Source organism: Myxocyprinus asiaticus, chromosome 8 (genome assembly GCF_019703515.2).
Source record: "Myxocyprinus asiaticus isolate MX2 ecotype Aquarium Trade chromosome 8, UBuf_Myxa_2, whole genome shotgun sequence".
NCBI lineage: Eukaryota > Metazoa > Chordata > Actinopteri > Cypriniformes > Catostomidae > Myxocyprinus > Myxocyprinus asiaticus.
In genome coordinates, this window is record NC_059351.1 from 6,660,998 (window position 1) to 6,680,563 (window position 19,566).

Below are 19,566 nucleotides of genomic sequence, written 5' to 3' on the forward strand. Positions count from 1 at the left end.
TTCTCACCTGGATTACTCATTCACCCGTTCTTTATAGGGGCGAGTAGGAAAGGAGTGGGTGAAATATCTTTGTAAATTATAGACTGAAGATTGTATTCCGTGACTAATAAGTTTTCTACATAGGCATTTAAAAACAAAAATCAATAAAGAGTTTTGAACCAAAGACAGCACCTGCCGCTTGGAGTCCAACCACCCCCTCTTCAAAATATGCACAAGCTTGTTTAAAAAGGGTGTACTGTACGTGAACTTAAAGGGATAGTTCACCCCAAAACTATCTTTTCATTTTCTCACCCTCTTGTCATTCCAGATGTGTATGACTTACTTTCTTCTGCTGAACACAAATTTTTAGAATAATATTTCAGCTCTGTAGGTCCTCACAATGCAAGTGAATGGTGATCAGAATTATGAAGGTCCAAATATCACATAAAGGCATCATAAAAGTAATTCATACAACTCCAGTGGTTTAATCAATGTCTTCTGAAGTGATCCAATCCATTTTGGGTGAGAACCGACCAAAATGTAACTCTCTTTTCACTGTACATCTTGCCATTGCAGTCTCTAAGCATGATCATGATTTCAAGCTCGATTACACTTCCTAGTGCTTGACGCATGTGTAGAGCACTAGATTTTGCCATAGGAAGTGTAATCGAGCTTGAAATCATGATCGCCAAGGAGACTGCTATCAAGATTTATAGTAGTTTGATCTGTTCTCACCCAAAACCAATTGGATCACTTCAGAAGAGATTAATTAAACCACTGGAGTCGTATGGGTAAAATATCCCTTTAAGGAAGCCAATTTTGCTGGGGAGTTAACAAAAATGATTTACTGCTATTGCATTTGAACACTAAAAACAGTTTTCCTCATAACTGCAACGTTATATTTTGCAAATGAGACTTTTCAAGTGGCTTAAAATGGAATAATATTAAATTGATATAGCTCTTCATTTTTAAAGGTGCACTCAGTAAATTTTTGAAGTATGTTGAAGTATGGCTTACACTGACACCTACTGTAGTGGCCTGGATGCTGTATCAATTAAACACAGTAGTTTTCAGTTACCAGTGCCATTGAAAAAATTCCCTTTGCACAGTAAACCAGGTTTAATTTAATCCATGAGTGAAAGTGTCCAATAACAGGGCAGTTACTGAGATGAAGCGAGTAGTATTCAGCTGGCCATGTGATTCTAACATGGCTGCCCCCATGAGGCGCCCCTGTTCCATGTAGAATAAAAGAGCTTTTATAAGGTTACTGATATGACTGAACTCTGCATCTCATTTGGGTGGTCATGATTTTATGCATTTGTTTCAAAATTACTATTAATTTCTTCAGAAGGAAGTCTTTTTAAATGAGGAAATACATTACTGAGTGCACCTTTAAGTTTTCATCACAGTGGCAAACCCCCACAGTTCTCAGACACGCACTCTAGATCACTCATTTGGGCCAGTTTTATGGGATTGTGTCTGCGCTCCACTCTGCCTGCCTCTGTCAATTAAATTTAATTGTAACGGGTAACTTCTTACGTGCAGCTCCCTGTGCTATACTTTCTTCCCTTCTCAATAAGTCTTTTTACCAGCCAGAGACCAAAAGTGTTGAAGGGATGGATTTTACATTAATAATGGCCAACAGTCCGGGTTAGGTTAAATGTCAGTGTAATCACAAAATAAAATGCAATCAAATATGCCTCAGCTACTGTAAGTGGTTTAATAAAAATGCAAATCATACTTGTCTGGGATTTAAACACTGGCACCTCACACTCAATGTGATAATCATATCCCTTGATCAATGAAGCAGTCATTATATATATATATATTACACACCGATCAGCCACAACATTAAAACCACCTGCCTTATATTGTGTATGTCCCCCTCGTGCTGCCAAAACAGCGCCAACCCGCAACTCAGAATAGCTTTCTGAGATGCTATTCTTCTCACCACATTTGTACAGAGTGGTTATCTGAGTTACCATAGACTTTGTCAGTTCGAATCAGTCTGGCCATTCTCTGCTGACCTCTCTCATCAACAAAGCATTTCTGTCCACAGAACTGCCACTCACTGGATGCTTTTTGTTTTTGGCACCATTCTGAGTAAATTCTAGAGACTGTTGTGCATGAAAATTCCAGGAGATCAGCAGTTACAGAAATACTCAAACCAGCCCATCTGGCACCAACAATCATGCCACGGTCCAAATCATTGAGATCACATTTTTCCCCATTCTGATAGCTGATGTGAACATTAACTGAAGTTCCTGACCTTGAATCTGCATGATTTTATGCACTGCACTGCTGCCACATGATTGGCTGTTTACATAATCGCATGGATGATTGTTGGGGCCAGACGGGCTGGTTTGAATATTTCTGTAACTGCTGATCTCCTGGACATTCACACACAACAGTCTCTAGAATTTACTCAAACTGGTGCCAAAAATAAAACAACATCCAGTGAGGGGCAGTTCTGCAGATGAAAATGCCTTCAGGTCAACAGAGAATGGCCAGACTGGTTCAAACTGACAAAGTCTACAGTAACTCAGTTAAACGCTCAGTACTATTGTGGTGAGAAGAATATCATCTCAGAATTCTATTCTGAGATGCGGGTTGGTGCTGTTTTGGTGGCACGAGGGGGACCTACACAATATTAGGCAGGTGGTTTTAATGTTGTGTCTGATCGGTGTATATATATATATATATTTTATGTATTGTGTCAGCTGCTTAGAACTTGGCGGAATTTAACAATACCATGGTGACAGCAAGTTTTTTGATTGGTGGATAGCTCATCAGTATTATGGGTAGTGTAGTTCTTCACCAGGAATTCAGCAATTAAACCAGCCTGATGTCATGAAAATTATATGACTGTGGCAACATTTTTGCAAAAATGACATTAAATGGTTCCTAACATGTATCGCCGCCATTCCGAGGTGAAATGTCCCCTGTGAGGTGTTAAAAGCGAGTTCGATTTTTTTCCCCCAAACAGATAAGGTTTTTAAGGTTTATGCTCTATCCAGCTTTAAATGAACAAAATGTACCTCCCTTCCTTAAACTTTAACCCTTAACATAACCGATAGTGTCAGAAAAAGCAAATTTGACATGAAAAACACCATGACATTTTGTGGTGCTTCTGTGAGACTTTTGGCTCACATTTCAACTCACATGATTTCCGGTTCAAGCTTTTAAAATAACACTTAAAAATAGTTGGATTGTCTTGCAGTAATATTGAATTATTTCCACCAATAAAAGAAGATTAGCATCTGAAACTGCCTCCAGAGCTCCAGTCAAGGTAATTCAAATTTGTTCAATGTTTGGTTGTGTTGAAACATCTGGAAGCAGCTGCAGTAATAAGTGATTTATGATTCTGATGTCTGGCTCTGAGCTCCCAAGACTCATTTCAGTTGCCAGATTTGAAGTACTTGTCTAGTCAGTCTATTGCACAAGTATGTAAACAAGCACTCTGTCAGAGTGTGAGGGGAAACAAAGGGACCCAAATGCAGAGAGAAACAGTCAATGAGTTTATTAACAACAATGTTTGTAAACAAGGACAGGTGCACCCAGCATTGACTGCAGTGAGGGGCAGAGTCAAAAGATATAGCCATTCAGCAGGCTAAGGAATAAGTGTGTTAGTATAATGAGTGCGTGCGTTGTGGAAGTCAGGAGCAATCTGAAGAGAGTTCGTTGAAGCTGGTATGGTACTAAGTAAAGCCAAGGCGAGTTTCTGCCCCGACACGCGGGCAGAGACCTAGGAATCCTCCTCCAAGGGAACTGGGTGACAATACAGGTGAAGGTGATGGTGAACAGGAAGGTAACCACACCTCTAGAGACAGGCAACCAACAGAAACATGAGCAATCTCCAACTAAATAGAGCACTGTTAACACTTGACAGCAAACATCAAACATCACGTTGGTCACCTTGAAACAACACACAACAGAATAACAATGATCCAACATTGGACATGACACATGAGGGGATTTAAATAAGCAGGGAAACAAACAAGAGGCAGGTGCTGCTCACAGCTGAAGGTTGTAATGATCAGTGTTCCCATGGAAACAATCACGGTTCCCATGGAAACAATGATTCAGCATGCCAGCGGCACCTGAAACACATAAGGGCAAAACGTAAAAATGCTTTGACAAAACCTGACAGGGAACGATGATGCCACGGCTCTTATCAGACAAAAACAACCGGACCGTGCACTCACACACAGGGGGTACACAAAACACAGAGGCAGGCCGATACTGTCATGGTCCTGTCAGGCAGAACCCTAACCTAAAAAGGTGACCGTGACAGTACCCCCCTCAAAGGGACGCCTCCTGGCGTCCCAATGGGAACATCAAACAAAATAAAAATACAGACAACAGGCCGTGAGAACATGCAGCAACTGGGGAACAGCCTCTGTGGCTGAGAGCATAGGTAGTGATGGGGAACAGCCTTTGTGGATGTGAGAACAGGCAGTGACAGGGGAACAGCCTCCGTGGTTGTAAGCATGGGCAGGGATGGGAGAACGACCTCCGTGGGCAGTGGCAGGGGAGCAGCCTTAGTGGCTGTGAACACAGGCAGGGACAGGGGAACAAACTCCATGGTCGTGGGCACTGGCAGTGGCAGGGGAGCAGCCTTCACGGCTGTGAACACAGACAGGGACATGGGAACAACCTCCGTGGTTGTGGGCACTGGCAGTGGCAGGGGAGCAGCCTTCATGGTGTGAACACAGGCAGGGACAGGGGAATAACCTCTGTGGTCATGGGCACTGGCAGTGGCAGGGGAACAGCCTTCATGGTTGTGAACACAGGCAGGGACAGGAGAATGACCTCCGTGGTCGTCGGCACTGGCAGTGGCAGGGGAGCAGCCTTCATGGCTGTGAACACAGGCAGGGACAGGGGAACGACCTTCGTGGTGGTCACTGGCCTGGCAGCAGCAGGGGAACAGCCCTCGTGGCCGTGAACACAGGTAAAGACAGGGGAATGAACTTCATGGTCACTGGCAGTGGCAGGGGAACAGCCCTCATGGCCGTGAACACAGGTAAAGACAGGGGAACGACTTTCATGGACACAGGCAGTGGCAGGGGAACAGTCTCAGTGGCTGTGAGCGCCGGCAGTGACTGGGGAATGGTCTTCGTGGCAGGAGCACTGGCAGCGACAGGGGAATGGCTTCCATGGCCTGGGATGTCTGGGGAACAGGAGCCCTTATCCTTCTCCTCCTCCTCCTCCAGGTAGCCGGGAGCACTGACCGAGGATGCTGGCACTGGGATGGCCGAGGCTTCAGGCACTGGCTCTGGGACTGATGAGGCTTCAGGAACAGGCTCACTGACCGTGGCACCCATGGGCACTGGCTCGTTGACTGTGGCAGGCGTGGGTGCTGACTGCAGCAGAGAAACAGCCCTCATGGCCGTGGACATAGGCAGTGGCAGGGAAATGGTCTCAGTGACCGAGGATATAGACAGCAGCAAGGGAATGGCCTCCATAGCCATGGATGTCATCAGCGGCAGAGGAGCAGGCATTTGGCACCTCCTCCTCCCCCGGGTGGTGATCGGTTCATCACACTGCAGCACGACCGGGTTGAACACACAGCAGAGCTCTGCGCCGAAATCCAAGAACGAGACACAACAAGGGCATTCATTGTCCCACATGGTGGTTCCCCACTCAGCAGCCTCTCCGGTGAGGTGCAGGATGATGTAAGCCACCTTCATTCTCTCAGATGGGAAAGCAGAGGGCTGCGAAGTGAAGGACAGAGCTCATTGGAACAAAAATGTGAGACAGAATCCCTCACCTGAGAACAGAGCTGGAGGGAGAATGCATGCCTCTGGACGCCAAGTGGTGTGGGGAGCCGATGAAGCCGATGGGGGTGTGTCCTGAGGCGAGCCAGGATCAGAAGGTGGGCGGAGCTGTTGAACCTGCTGTGGTGAGTCCCGCAAGCTGCAATGCCATCCTTTCCAATATGTGGCTCGAAGTATGTTCCTGGTGCTATCTCAGCAGGGCTTCTCGCTGCGAGAGGGTGGAGTGAAGAAATAATTTCTCTGCTGAGTCCATGTGCAGTTGGATTATTCTGTCGGTGAGGGGAGACAAAGGGACCTAAATGCAGAGGGAAACAGTCAATGAGTTTAAAAAAACTTTTGTAAACAAGGACATGCGCACCCAGCACTGACTTCAGTGATGAGCAGAGTCAAAAGCTATAGCCGCTCAGTGGGCTAAAGAATGAGTGTGCTAGTATGATGAGTGCATGCATTGTGGAAGTCAGGAGCAATCCAAAGAGAGTCCATTGAAACTGGTGTAGTAGAAAGCAAAGCCCAGGCGAGTTTCTCCCCCGACACACGGGCAGAGACCGAGGAATCCTCCTCCAAGGAAACTGGGTGACAATACAGGCGAAGGCAACAGCGAACAGGATGGTAAACACACCTCTAGAGACAGGCAACCAACAGACACATGAGCAATCTCTAACTAAACAAGAGAGAATGGTTAACACTTGACAGCAAACATCAAACATCACGTTGGTCACCTTGAAACAACACACAACAGAATAACAATGATCCAACATCGGGCATGACACACGAGGGAATTTAAATAAGCGGGGAAACAAAAAAGAGGCAGGTGCTGCTCACAGCTGAAGGTTGTAATGATCAGAGTGCCCATGGAAACAATCAGGGTTCCCATGGAAATGCTGATTCAGCATGCCAGCGGCACCTGAAACACATAAGGGCAAAACGTAAACACGCTTTGACAAAAACTGACAGGGAACGATGATGAACCTCGTCAGACAAAAACTCAACCTGACAAGGTGACAGGGCCGTGACATCACCGGAGGGTGTATAGCGGCAGCTCGCACACTGTGGTAACCCACCACCGGACCCGTGCACCCACACAAAGCACGTACTCAAAACACCGAGGCAGGCCGATACTGTCACAGTCCCGTCAGGTAGAACCCCAACCTGACAAGGTGACCGGACCGTGACACACCCAGTTCAAATTGATAAAAGGTGCTGTAAGCAATGTTAGCCATTCTGAAACTTCCAACAGACTTAGCCATTGAGTTCAAGGCAAGTTTGTTGTTATGTTGGAATGGCAACATTCACAAGATTATTTTTTCATTTCTTGTTGTATGTATCATGTCAGTTTCTTGGTTAAATAAACATTAGATGCACTACAACAACAATGATTTTTATTCCCTTTCACAGAAATCTGGAGTAAAATGGCTGAAAATCCATTCATAAACACTTTTTTCTCTGTTTCTCACACAATGCTATTTTATGACATCTAAACATTTTCATGATAAGATGACTGTAAAGTGAATGTAAGGTGATTTCACGAGGTTTAGGTTCAGGGTAGGGAGATACTTTTAGTTGATTTAAAACTTGTTAGAACATTCACCTTAAAACATAATCTGTTTTTCATCTCATTTTTGCTTTTGTGACACAATCAGTTAGATTTGTTCTTATGGTTTAGGGTAGGGAGGAAGGTTTTATTGATTTAAAACTCGATAGAGCATTAACCTTAAAAAACTCTTCGGTATGGATATTTAACTCGCTTTTAGTACTACATAGTGGACATTTCTCCTCGGAACTGCCCTGATATGTGTAATAAACAGTTTTAATTAGATCAGGCTGGTAATTACGACTTTCAACCTCGCAAGTATGAACTTCCCAGGATGACATGCTCTCTTTCCAAAATCCAGCCCTACAAAGATACCATTTGTATCTCTGAGACCGTTGTAATCAGAGATAAAGCAGTAGCATGCCATCTCAGTGTTGTCAATGTTGTCAAAACAAATGTAGTAAAATAGCATTCTTGCATGACTAAAAACTGCTTATGCTTATGAACTTCTGATGAACTGCTTATGATACTGAATATTATGTGAATGAATGATTTGCCTCAACGACCATCCTCTAAGCTTCTTGCTTCCCATAAATGGGCAGCTCTGAGAAAACACAAAATGATTGACAGGCAGGAAACACTACAAAGTCTTCTGACTGGCTTAACAAAAAATCTGACCACAGTTCTCTGTCATATTTTTTATTTGCTAGGGGCTGTAGTAGAGATATGTGTGATATTTCATGACACATCATTATACAACATTACTGTGCCATTCCATTAAAAAAAAAAATAAATAAAAAAAAAATCACTTGCAGCACCTTTAATGAAATAAAATAGACTTCAAGACTGAAACAGGCATTTGAATAAACATACTAGTTGTTTTATCTTTAACAGTTGTATGGTGTGAGGAAAGAGACAGTGGTCAGATGAAAAGGGCATCTGCTAAGCCTGAGCAATCCCAGCATGAAACTCTGGGACTCTGGAGCTGGTACATGCTCTGAGAAAGGTCAAACTGTAGTCAAATGTGTCCACTTAGAGAAGGACAAACTGGGCTTACACACACAGAGAGGAGTTGGTGAGTACCAGTGTTTGTGTGCATGTATTGGCATTTTCACAGGTATGAGTGCCTTTGGATGTCTTTGTGTCCATATTTCAGCGGCAGGATTTCATTTAAGTGTAAATGTGTTTCATTGTTGTCTCTCAGTTGGTGGTAGTTTAAATCTCATAAACACACCCTGACCTTATATGTGTGACTGTCAGCTCTGTGGAATATTTGAAACTTGTGATTTTGTATGAGCAGCATTTTCTTATCCCCCACATACTTACACACACATTCTTATGCTAGACAAGCCATTCACTGAACCATTACTACACGTCAGTATACAATGGGGGAATGTTGAGGTGAGGAGCTTTCGTATGGTGTCAAAGCTGTAGAATGTCCTCTTGAATTACATTTTGAATAATATGAATTACTATGAATGATCTCAATTGAAAGACTGTATTGTTTTTTAAAGGAACAGTTGTGTACCAACAATAATTTCGATTTGATTCTGATTCATTTGAGTTTCAGTTATAATGTCCATTTTGCTTACATACGATAGAAATGATCTCTCAAAGGGGACCTTTTAACATTAAGAAATATACATTTACACATTTTATTTTATCATTAGATTTTCATCATTTTGATTGTATTTGAGCTTTTTTTTAAAGTACAAATTCCATGTATTCCATCAATAAATTTGATGTCTTAAAATATCATAAGTTATTGCATATGAAGCATATACTGTATACAGTATACTGTCTCTTTAAGAATATCGTCAGTTCAGTGAGCATCTCAGAAGTGTTTTCGTTGAGTGCATAGTAATGCACATATTTAGAATGTCATCTAAATATTTCATTATTTGCGGTTTTTGATTAACCCCTTAAACTCTGGTGCATTTTTGGGCTGCCGCCCGCAATTTTTCACTCTCAAATTTAAAAGCACACCATTCACACAAACTGTGGACTGGCAAAAAATTGGTCTCATTTTTCAGAGAACCGCCCAAATAAAAAAAGGACTCCAATTATTCATAAATACTATTGTATGTGTTTATAATCTTATGATATACAGAGTATATTTAAAAATATATATATATATTTTGTTGTCCTAAATTTGTAATCATGTAATTCTGGTTCTGTTCACTCAATCTCACTTTGAAAAGTCTCATTTTATTCCACTAGGTGGCAGAAAGTATTAGAAAAAATATGTTTTTTTTTCTCTCTCACATTCCATCACAATATACAGATCTGAAATATAGGTGGCACTCTAACGCATTTTAGCCCACAAATATGTGCTCGCCCATAGACATTCAATCTAATTTTCAGTTCAAGCACCACACTTGTTGTTTCATTGAATATCTTAGCCTCTGAGTGGACTAGAAGCTCCATCTAGAAGTCATTTGAAAGCTTAGATCCCCTTTGCGATGATATAAAATGTTTTATCATCAGTAGTCGAAAACATATTTCCTGATGATTTGTTTAGCATGCTTTTCCTTCTGGATGGCATATTTTGTTCTGGACAATTAAGATATAACATTAAATTATTCAGCCAAGACATGAAAACAATGGCAAATTTTTTAGAGAACTTCCTAAGGTAAAAGCAGATATAAAGCTTTTAGGTATTTGGGGCTTACAGCAGCAGTTATTTTCAATTTGATGATTTACAGAAATCATATTTCACTTTGTGATTCTTTTGAAAGTCTTTTGAACTGTGGTATTAGGGCAACACAATTTACTGTAAAGTCACATTCCTGAGAGTGAGAGCTGACTGTTAAGAACAGAAAGGGTGTTAAAAAAAGCATTCTTTTTTTTATTATTAATTAATGCCATGTACAATATAATAACAACATATAAACAAATAAAGGCAGAGATATGTACAAAGATGTACTTAATAACAAAAATTATTGTTAACCAATAGAGACAATTGACAGGACATTAAAAATTATTTCTGTGCATTGTAATTTGTAACCTATATTCAGGGTTGGGACGGTTACTTTTGAAATGTAATCCACTACAGATTACAGAATACATGATGTAAAATGTAATTTATAACATATTCCGTTAGATTACTCAAGGTCAGTAACGTATTCTAAATACTTTGGATTACTTCTTCAGCACTGGTAGTTCCCTATCTGTCACTCACTCAACGTTGTGTCGATGTAGTGACACTAGGGGTCACTCTTGGGAGCTCTAAACACCTCTGATCTTTAAAAAGAGGCCAATGGGAATTGGCGAGTGGAATTTGCATGCCACTCCCCCGGACATACGGGTATAAAAGGAGCTGGTATGCAACCACTCATTCAGATTTTCTCGCCGGTGCCGAGCGTTTATATTCAATGAAGCTGAATTCATCCGCGAGTTCATTCACCTCATCTGCTGGATTTTACGGTGCATTTCAGCGGCTTCTCCACCTCTGCACCTGTGGAGTGCAGAGAATGCCCCTGGGCGCTTCGGCAGAAAAAAGAGAGAGTATATTTTCTGAAAGAGCTTTTTCCTCTAAAAGAGTATATTTCTTTAAAAGAGCGGAACGTCTTTTTAAAGACGTGTCTTTTTAAAGATGCCTTTCCGATTTTGTGTTATTCCTGGTTGTGGTCGTTATCTCTCAACTTCGGATGGTCATGATCGCTGTCTTTCATGTCTGGGCGCGACCCACATGGAGGCAGCATTTGTGGATGGTTCATGTTCTCATTGCGAGAACATGACCATGGCAACGTTGCGGTATCTCCCCACCTCGGTCCTTTTACCTACGGGTATGAGACCAGCGCAGCTAACACTGGGGGCAGTTTGGGAACCCCAATGGGTATCCCCCTGCGGACCTCCCATTTCCCATGCCCCAGTCGGGCTTCCTGATTAATCCGCCGGCTCGTCTCATGGCGAGTCTGGCCTCTTGTCCACGAAGATGATGAGCTCTCGAGCGCAGCATCGGATAGCGGGCTTGTCCAGTCAGACGCAGAAGCCTCAGCTGGGCTCCCCCCCTCGGGGACGATTGCCCTGTCACAGGCTGATGCAGAAATGATGGACATGCTTTCCTGGGCGGCCGTGAGCGTCAGGTTAGAGTGGAACCCTCCACTCTCCCCTGAACCCTCGCGGCTTGATGATTGGTTCCTGGGCTCGCGGCGCTGCTCAAAGCAGCCACGCCCCGCTCCAGTGCCTTTCTTCCCGGAAGTGCACGAGGTGCTGACGAAATCATGGGAGGCACCTTTTACTGCCTGGCCCCGATTCCGCAGTTCCCCCGCCCTCACTACCCTCGATGGCGGGGCGGCCAGGGGCTATACGGCGATTCCCCCGGTGGATAATGCGCTCGCGATGCACCTATGCCCACAGAGCGCCACCACCTGGCGCGGACGCCCTAAGCTCTCGTCCAAGCCCTGTAGGTTCACGTCGTCCCTGTCGGCTAAAGCCTACAGTGCTGCTGGACAAGCCGCCTCTGCCCTGCATGCCATGGCTCTCCTGGAGGTCCACCAAGCCAAGGGTTGAAAGAACTGCAGGAGGGTAGATCCACCCCAGATTTGATGCAGGAACTGCGCTCGGCGACCGACCTCGCTCTCTGAGCGACGAAGGTCACGGCGCGGTCTCTCGGGCGGACGATGGCCACATTAGTGGTCCAGGAGCGCCACCTTTGGCTCGAGATGGGTGAGGCTGACAAGACATGGCTTCTTATCTGCCCCAATTTCCCAGGCTGGCCTACTCGGCGACACCGTCGAGGACTTTGCCCAGCAGTTCTCGGCGGTGAAGCAGCAGATGGAGGCTATCTGGCACATCCTGCCCTGGCGCGGCTCAAGATCCCGCACCCCATCTGCTCGTCGCCAAGGGCGTCCCCCTGCGGTGACTGCACCGGATCCGCCGCAGCCTGCCCCTTCGGCCCAGCCCCGGCGTGGAGCCCACCGAAGGAAGCAGACGCCACCCATCTCACAGTCAGCTTTTAAGAACCCACGGAGGTCGTCAAAGCGCCCCTGAGACGGGCGACCCAGGGACGACGAAACCCACTCACCTGGAGCTGGTAAGAAGACCACTCCATCCCCCGTAGGAGGGCCGGGTGGAAAATCTTTTGTTGCCTTTCTCTTTGATTTCACCACATGCCCAAGTGGCTGCGGTACCCAACAGTTCAGCAAAAGAGCGGTTTCCTTCCTCCCTGGGTCACATACCTGGTGTGCACGGTTGTCATCACGACTACCGTCCATGGGTTTTTCCTTGCAAGATTGGTGCTCCAGCGGTAGTCTTCCCACCCCTGAGCGCCCAGCTGTGGCACACATCCGCCCCGATGTGGCAGTCTCCACGGGTTACGAGGACAGGCCTCTTCCTCTCCCATCCCAGGCTGTTCCTGGGGTGGTCACAAGAAGCCAGGTAAGTGCTTCAATGTCCCTAGACTCAGCACGGCTACGACGTGGTGTGGAACCTCGAGCTCCGCCCCGCCGCGAGGCCCCACTTGCTGGTACGTCCGACGATGTTGTCCCCTTGGTCCCCCTTGCACGGAACTTGGATGCGTGGCTTGCACTTTTCAATCCATCGCGATGGCTGATCTGGACCGTCCGACTCAGCTATGCAATTCAGTTTGCCAGGCGCCCGCTCAGGTTCAGCGGTATTCACTTCACCTTGGTCAAGGACGAAAATGCTGCTACCTTGTGCGCGGAGATCGCTACCCTCCTACGGAAGGGCGCGATAGAACCTGTCCCTCTGGCCGAGATGAAGAAGGGGTTTTACAGCTCCTACTTCCTAAAACCAAAAAAAAGACGGTGGGTTGCGGCCAATCATGGACCTGCGAGTACTGAACCGGGCCTTACACAGACTCCCGTTCAAGATGCTGATGCAAAAACACATTCTGGCGAGTGTCCGGCTTCAAGATTGGTTTGCGGCGGTAGACCTGAAGGACGCGTACTTCCACGTCTCGATCCTTCTTCGACACAGACACTTCCTGCGGTTTGCATTTGAGGGTCAGGCGTATCAGTACAAGGTCCTCCCTTTCGGCCTGTCCCTGTCTCCTTGCATCTTCACGAAGGTCGCAGAGGCAGCCCTTGCCCCGTTAAGGGAGGTGGGCATTCGCATTCTGAACTATCTCAACGACTGGCTAATCCTAGCTCACTCTCGGGACATGTTGTGCGCACACAGGGACTTGGTGCTCTCACACCTCAGCCGACTAGTGCTTCGGGTCAACTGGGAAAAGAGCAAGCTCCTCCCGGTTCACAGCATCTCTTTTCTCGGTTTGGAGCTGGACTCAGTCTCTTTTACAGCGCGCCTCATGAACGAGCACGCCAAGTCAGTGCTGGCCTGTTTGAAGGCGTTTAAACAGAAAACAGTGGTTCCACTGAAAATTTTCAGAGACTCCTGGGGCATATGGCAACCTCAGTGGTAGCCACCCCGCTCGGGTTGATGCATATGAGACCGCTTCAGCACTGGCTTCAGACTCGAGTCCCGAGATGTGAATGGCACCTCGGGACACATCGCGTGGTCATCACGTGGTCTTTTCAGCCCTTGGACCAACCTCTACGGGCAGGTGTTCCCCTAGAACTGGTCTCCATGCGCATTGTGGTCACGACGGACACCTCCAAAACTGGCTGGGGCACTGTTTGCAATGGGCATGCAGCCACCAGCCTGTGGACGGGCCCACGACTGCATTGGCACATCAACTACCTCGAGTTGCTGGCAATTTTGCTCACCCAGCGGAGGTTTCGGCCGTTGATCCAGGGCAAGCACATGTTAGTTCGGACAGACAACATTGCAAAGGTAGCATATGTCAACCGCCAAGGTGGTCTGTGCTCTCATTGTATGTCACATCTCGCCCGCTGTCTCCTCCTCTGGAGCCAGCAGCACTTCAAGTCGCTGCGAGCCACTCACATCCCGGGCAACCTCAACACTACAGCGGACGTGCTGTCATGGCAGGTTACCATCAGGGGAGAGTGGAGACTCCACCCTCAGGTGGTCCAGTTGATTTGGAGTAGATTTGGACGGGCACAGGTGGACCTGTGCAAGGTCAGGGAGGATGAGGACCCAACTGGCCCACCCAGACATGGTTCTCGGATCTCACACTCCTCGCGACAGCCCCCCCCCCCCGGCGAATTCCCCTGAGGAAGGACCTTCTTTCTCAGGGACGGGGCACCATCTGGCAACCGCGACCAGACCTCTGGAATCTCCATGTCTGGCCCCTGGACGGGACATGGAAGACCTGCGGTGGTAGACACGATCACTCAGGCTAGGGCCCCCTCTACGAGGCACCTGGATGTTTTTAAGTGGCGTCTGTTTGCTAAGTGGTGTTCTTCCTGATGGGAAGTCCCCCAGAGATGCGCAGTCAGATCAGTGCTTTCCTTCCTGCAGGAGAGTTTCGAAGGGAGGCTGTCGCCTTCCACCTTGAAGGTGTACGTTGCCGCCATAGCAGCACACCACGACGCAGTCGACGGTAAGTCCTTAGGGAAGCACGACCTGATCATCAGGTTCCTAAGAGGTGCCAGGAGGCTGAATCCCTCCAGACCGCACCTTGTTCCCTCATGGGACTTCTCTGTAGTTCTTCAGGGTCTACAGAGAGCCCCCTTTGAGTCTTTGCAGTCAGCCGAGCTTAAAGCACTCTCCTTGAAGACTGCCCTCCTGACTGCGCTCACTTCCATCAAGAGGGTAGGAGACCTGCAAGCGTTCTCTGTCAGCAAAACGTGTCTGGAGTTTGGTCCAGGCTACTCTCACGTGATCCTGAGACCCCGACCGGGCTATGTGCCCAAGGTTTCCATGACTCCTTTTAGGGACCAGGTGGTGAACCTGCAAGCACTGCCCCAGGAGGAGGCAGACCCAGCCCTGTTGTTGCTGTGTCCGGTGCACGCTTTACACATTTGGATCGCACGCAGAGCTTTAGGATCTCTGAGCAGCTCTTTGTCTGCTTTGGTGCACAGCGGAAAGGAAGTGCTGTCTCCAAGCAGAGGATCTCTCACTGGCTCATTGACGCCATAACTATGGCATATCACGCCCAGGACATGCCACCCCCGGTAGGGCTACGAGCCCATTCTACCAGGGGTGTAGCGGCCTCCTGGGCCCTGGCCAGGGGTGCCTCTCTAACAGACATTTGCAGAGCAGTGGGCTGGGCAACACCCAACACCTTTGCAAGGTTCTACAACCTCCAGGTGGAACCGGTTTCGTCCCAGGTAGTGGCACGCAATACAAGCGGATAAGCCCGGGATTGCCGGCCGGGTGTATCACTTGCACATAGCGCCTTCCACCTCCTTTTGAGCTGAAGATGTGCGCCATTAATTCCCAGTAGTGTTCACAAACTTTGTTCCCTGGTTGACTTCCTCCGAGCCCTGTGGCAGTCGAGTCTTCGGAGAGACTCGCTGCCGGCCCAGTACACGTGCTAACTAAGAGTCCTGTTCTGGGGTAGCTGCTCTGCATGTGGCGGTTCCCTGTAAGACTAACCCCGTGCGATATATATCTTCCGCTAATTTGTTTCCCTGTTGGAAAACTGCGTCTTCCTTGGGCAGAGCCCCTCTGCCCCAGTCCCCATGTTTGTAGTAACTCCTCCCCCATTGGGTAGGATCTACCTTGAAGACTCTCCACATGGTCGGAAAGACCATATGAAGTATTCTTCCACTTAAATATCCCCCCTCTCTCTTTGGGCGAGGTGTGGTCTCCGCGGTGTCTTCCCCTTGGGAGGGACACCCCCCGACTAGACCTGGCGGCCCAGTCGGATAATCCCCTTTCTTTTTTAGGGAGTGGAAAAAGAGAAGGGGAAAAGAGGCCACGACTGGGTTAGCCTGTCTCTCTCTTTTGGGTAGTCGACTTGTCCCCAAAGGGCCGTTTGGCACTCATAACTATGTTGGGGGAGGTTACGTGTTGACCTGGTGTGCTGGCTATGAGGCACACAGTGGACTGCCCACCACACACCGCTAGTTCACGTAACACAGTTCAGCCAGTTGTGGCGTTTCGTATAGGGACCCCTAGTGTCACTACATCGACACAACGTCGAGTGAGTGACAGATAGGGAACGTCATGGTTACTTGTGTAACCTCCGTTCCCTGATGGAGGGAACGAGACGTTGTGTCCCTCCTGCCACAACACTGAACTACCCGCTGAAATGGCCGGACCTTGTCCCGGCTCCTCAGAATAAAACCTGAATGTGTGGTTGCATACCAGCTCCTTTTATACCCGTATGTCCGCGGGAGTGGCATGCAAATACCACTCACCAATTTTCATTGGCCTTTTATCAAAGACCAGAGGCGTCTCGGGCTCCCAAGAGTGACCCCTAGTGTCACTACATTGACACAACGTCTCGTTCCCTCCATCAGGGAACGGAGATTACACAAGTAACCATGACGTTCTTTTCCTAAGTCATATTTCTGTCTTAATTCTGTAAATGTAATGAAGTTGTTACCAGTAAACAGATGATGCAAATGTGTGATACCTTTTTCTTTCCATTTGATATTATTAAGAGGTGATTTGTTGATAGTGAAATCAGGGTTATGCCATATGGGTGAGTTGATGTGTGGTGTGAACTCATGAGTTGTCAATGTATTAATTTGCCACCAAGCAGTGAGTGATGTTCTAATCATAGTATTGTTATAAATGTTATGCTGTTTGATTTTTTTGTGAATGAAGGAAGATCAGATATGGTTATTTATTTACATTCTGGCTGTTCTAACTCTATCCATGGGTTATGGAAGCTGTCGCATTTGATCCATTTGCAAAGGTATTGCAATTGAGATGCTTAATAGTAGTGTTGTAAATTGGGCTCTGCTAGACCTCCTTGATCTTTATTCTTTTTTTAAGTGTTTGTAGGCTTATTTTAGGCTTATTTTTTCCCAGTAAAATTAGCTTATTGTTCTATTTAATGATGTAAACCACTTCTTAGTTGGATGTACTGGGGTCATGGTGAATAAATAATAGATTTTTGGAAGTATACACATTTTAACTTTTGCTATACGACCTATGATGGAGAGTGGTAAGAGAAAAAAAAAAAAAGTATTCAATGACAAATTGATTGCATAGATCTCATCTTTGGACACATTAAACAGAATGAGTGAAACATGTCCTCCCGGATGGGAATCACTGCTTTATAAGACTTGGAATACAATGCATGAATCGTATGGACCAATTTTATGATACTTTTATTGTGCTTTGCATCCTTTTGGAACCATGAAAGCTTCAGGCCCCATTTATTATGACATGGAAAAGAGAACTTTTGACAACATCACATGGGAAGTTGTCATGTTGCTTCAGAATGTTCCAGTACCCAGATATCGGCCCTATTATGTTGAGTTACTGACAAGCGACATTTCCCATCAGACAGTTTTGCGCCTTTTCCAGTGTGTTTACCTTCTCCTTTGACACAACTGATAGCACGTTATGTCAGGAGCATGGGAGACTTGGGTTCCCATCTCTTGTGTTGAAACTAGGGCTGGGCGATATGTTTTAAAAATTATACCTCTATATTTTTCAGCCTATTTACGATATTCGATAAATATCTCGATAATTATGTATTTGCTCTGAAATGGCTCAAAAGTTTTTTTTTTGTTTTTTTTGTACAAAGTACAAAAAACTTTGTCCGATAACAATATTTTGCCGCTTAGCTTATTTTGCCATCATATCACTGTTTTGCTCAGAACTTGTGTTTTAAAATGTATAAAGAGGTACAAAAGCTTTTTTCTATTGTTCAAAAATAAATCATATTCACTGAACATGGATTGGATCTGTTGAACACATGGCAGGCCAAAATTTTAATGAGAGCAACAATAAAGATAAATAGAAGATAAAAATATAAAAATACTGAAAAAATAACTATCAAAGCATCATGATTTATGTGAAAAAAAAAAAAAAAAAAAAAAATCTGTACTTTTAAAACATTTCTGCACTTCTGTTTTTGCAGTTCAAAAAAACAGAACGCACATTTTACATGTGTGTACTGTATATAATAGAACATCACAAATACATATTATGCATATGTTGGGCAATTTCACAGAAATGCCATACACAATTCTAGAGGGTGCCACTTGCATACACATTGCTGTCTGAATCACTGAATGCAGACTATTTTTAATCTTTTAATTGCACAAGACAATATAGCAATTTCAGTCTTAACTCAATAAATCGTGCAGCCTTAATGGATATCATACCAATGTTGGAACAGTTACTTTTGAAATGTATTTCACTACAGATTACAGAATACATGCTGTAAAATGTAATTTGTAACGTATTCAGTTAGATTACTCAAGGTCAGTAACATATTCTAAATACTTTGGATTATTCCTTCAGCACTGGTAGATTTTTTCACTTGTTTTAACTATAAAAATTCTGCCAGTACAGGAAGACAAAATACACATGTTAAAAATACATTCTCTGAAAAACCTAAATATCTTATGCAGTATTGTTTCTAAAACAAGATCAATCAAATTGATCTTGTTTTAAGGATTTTTAGATATTTTTACAGGAAAACAATACAAAAATTATTACCAAGAATACAGTTTTCGCCCTAACATCAAAGATCTTACTAGAAAAAATTAAATTATGATCCAACGTGAATTACGTGCATTTAAATGGGTAGAAATAGCATTTTATCTTAGCGTAAAGCTGACAATTTACACAAGGTTTATTTCTATTCCTTCTGCTCCAAACTTCAAACTTACTTCTCTGTCTGTTCGTATGAATGTGACACATCATAAGAAAGTGTTTCACCGCTGTTCAAATGCACTTTGGATCGCATTATTTATATGTATAAGTGTTTTCCATCTGAAAGGACTAAATATTAAATGAAACAAATTACAATAAAATCCAAAGTAATCTCTTCAGCAATCAAAATACTTTTTGAATGTAACTGTAATCTAATTACCAATGATTTAAATTGTAACTGTAGTGGAATACAGTTACTTATATTTTGTATTTTAAATACGTAATCCCCTTACATGTATTCTGTTACTCCCCAACCCTGTCAATGTCTAAGAAGTTAAAGTTTGCTGAATTTAAAGTGTTTTGGATGGGTTTACCTCATCATGTATAGGTAAGTGCTGCTTTCACAACTGTCACGTCTGTTTTCCTCATTAATGTGAGAACAAGAATGATTAAAAATTAACTATTGCATGTTCTTAGGAGTGCCAACCCTTTTACATTATGTGGCTATAATTACTTCTGGATTGTGCATTTGAATTCACAGAGTTTTTACAAATTGTGATGATAATTAATTATAAATAAACTGATTTGCCGATGGTTTTAATTTGGTCAATAATTGCCCAATAAATGTCACCAGCCGAAACATTGGTGCATCCCTACTTACAATTA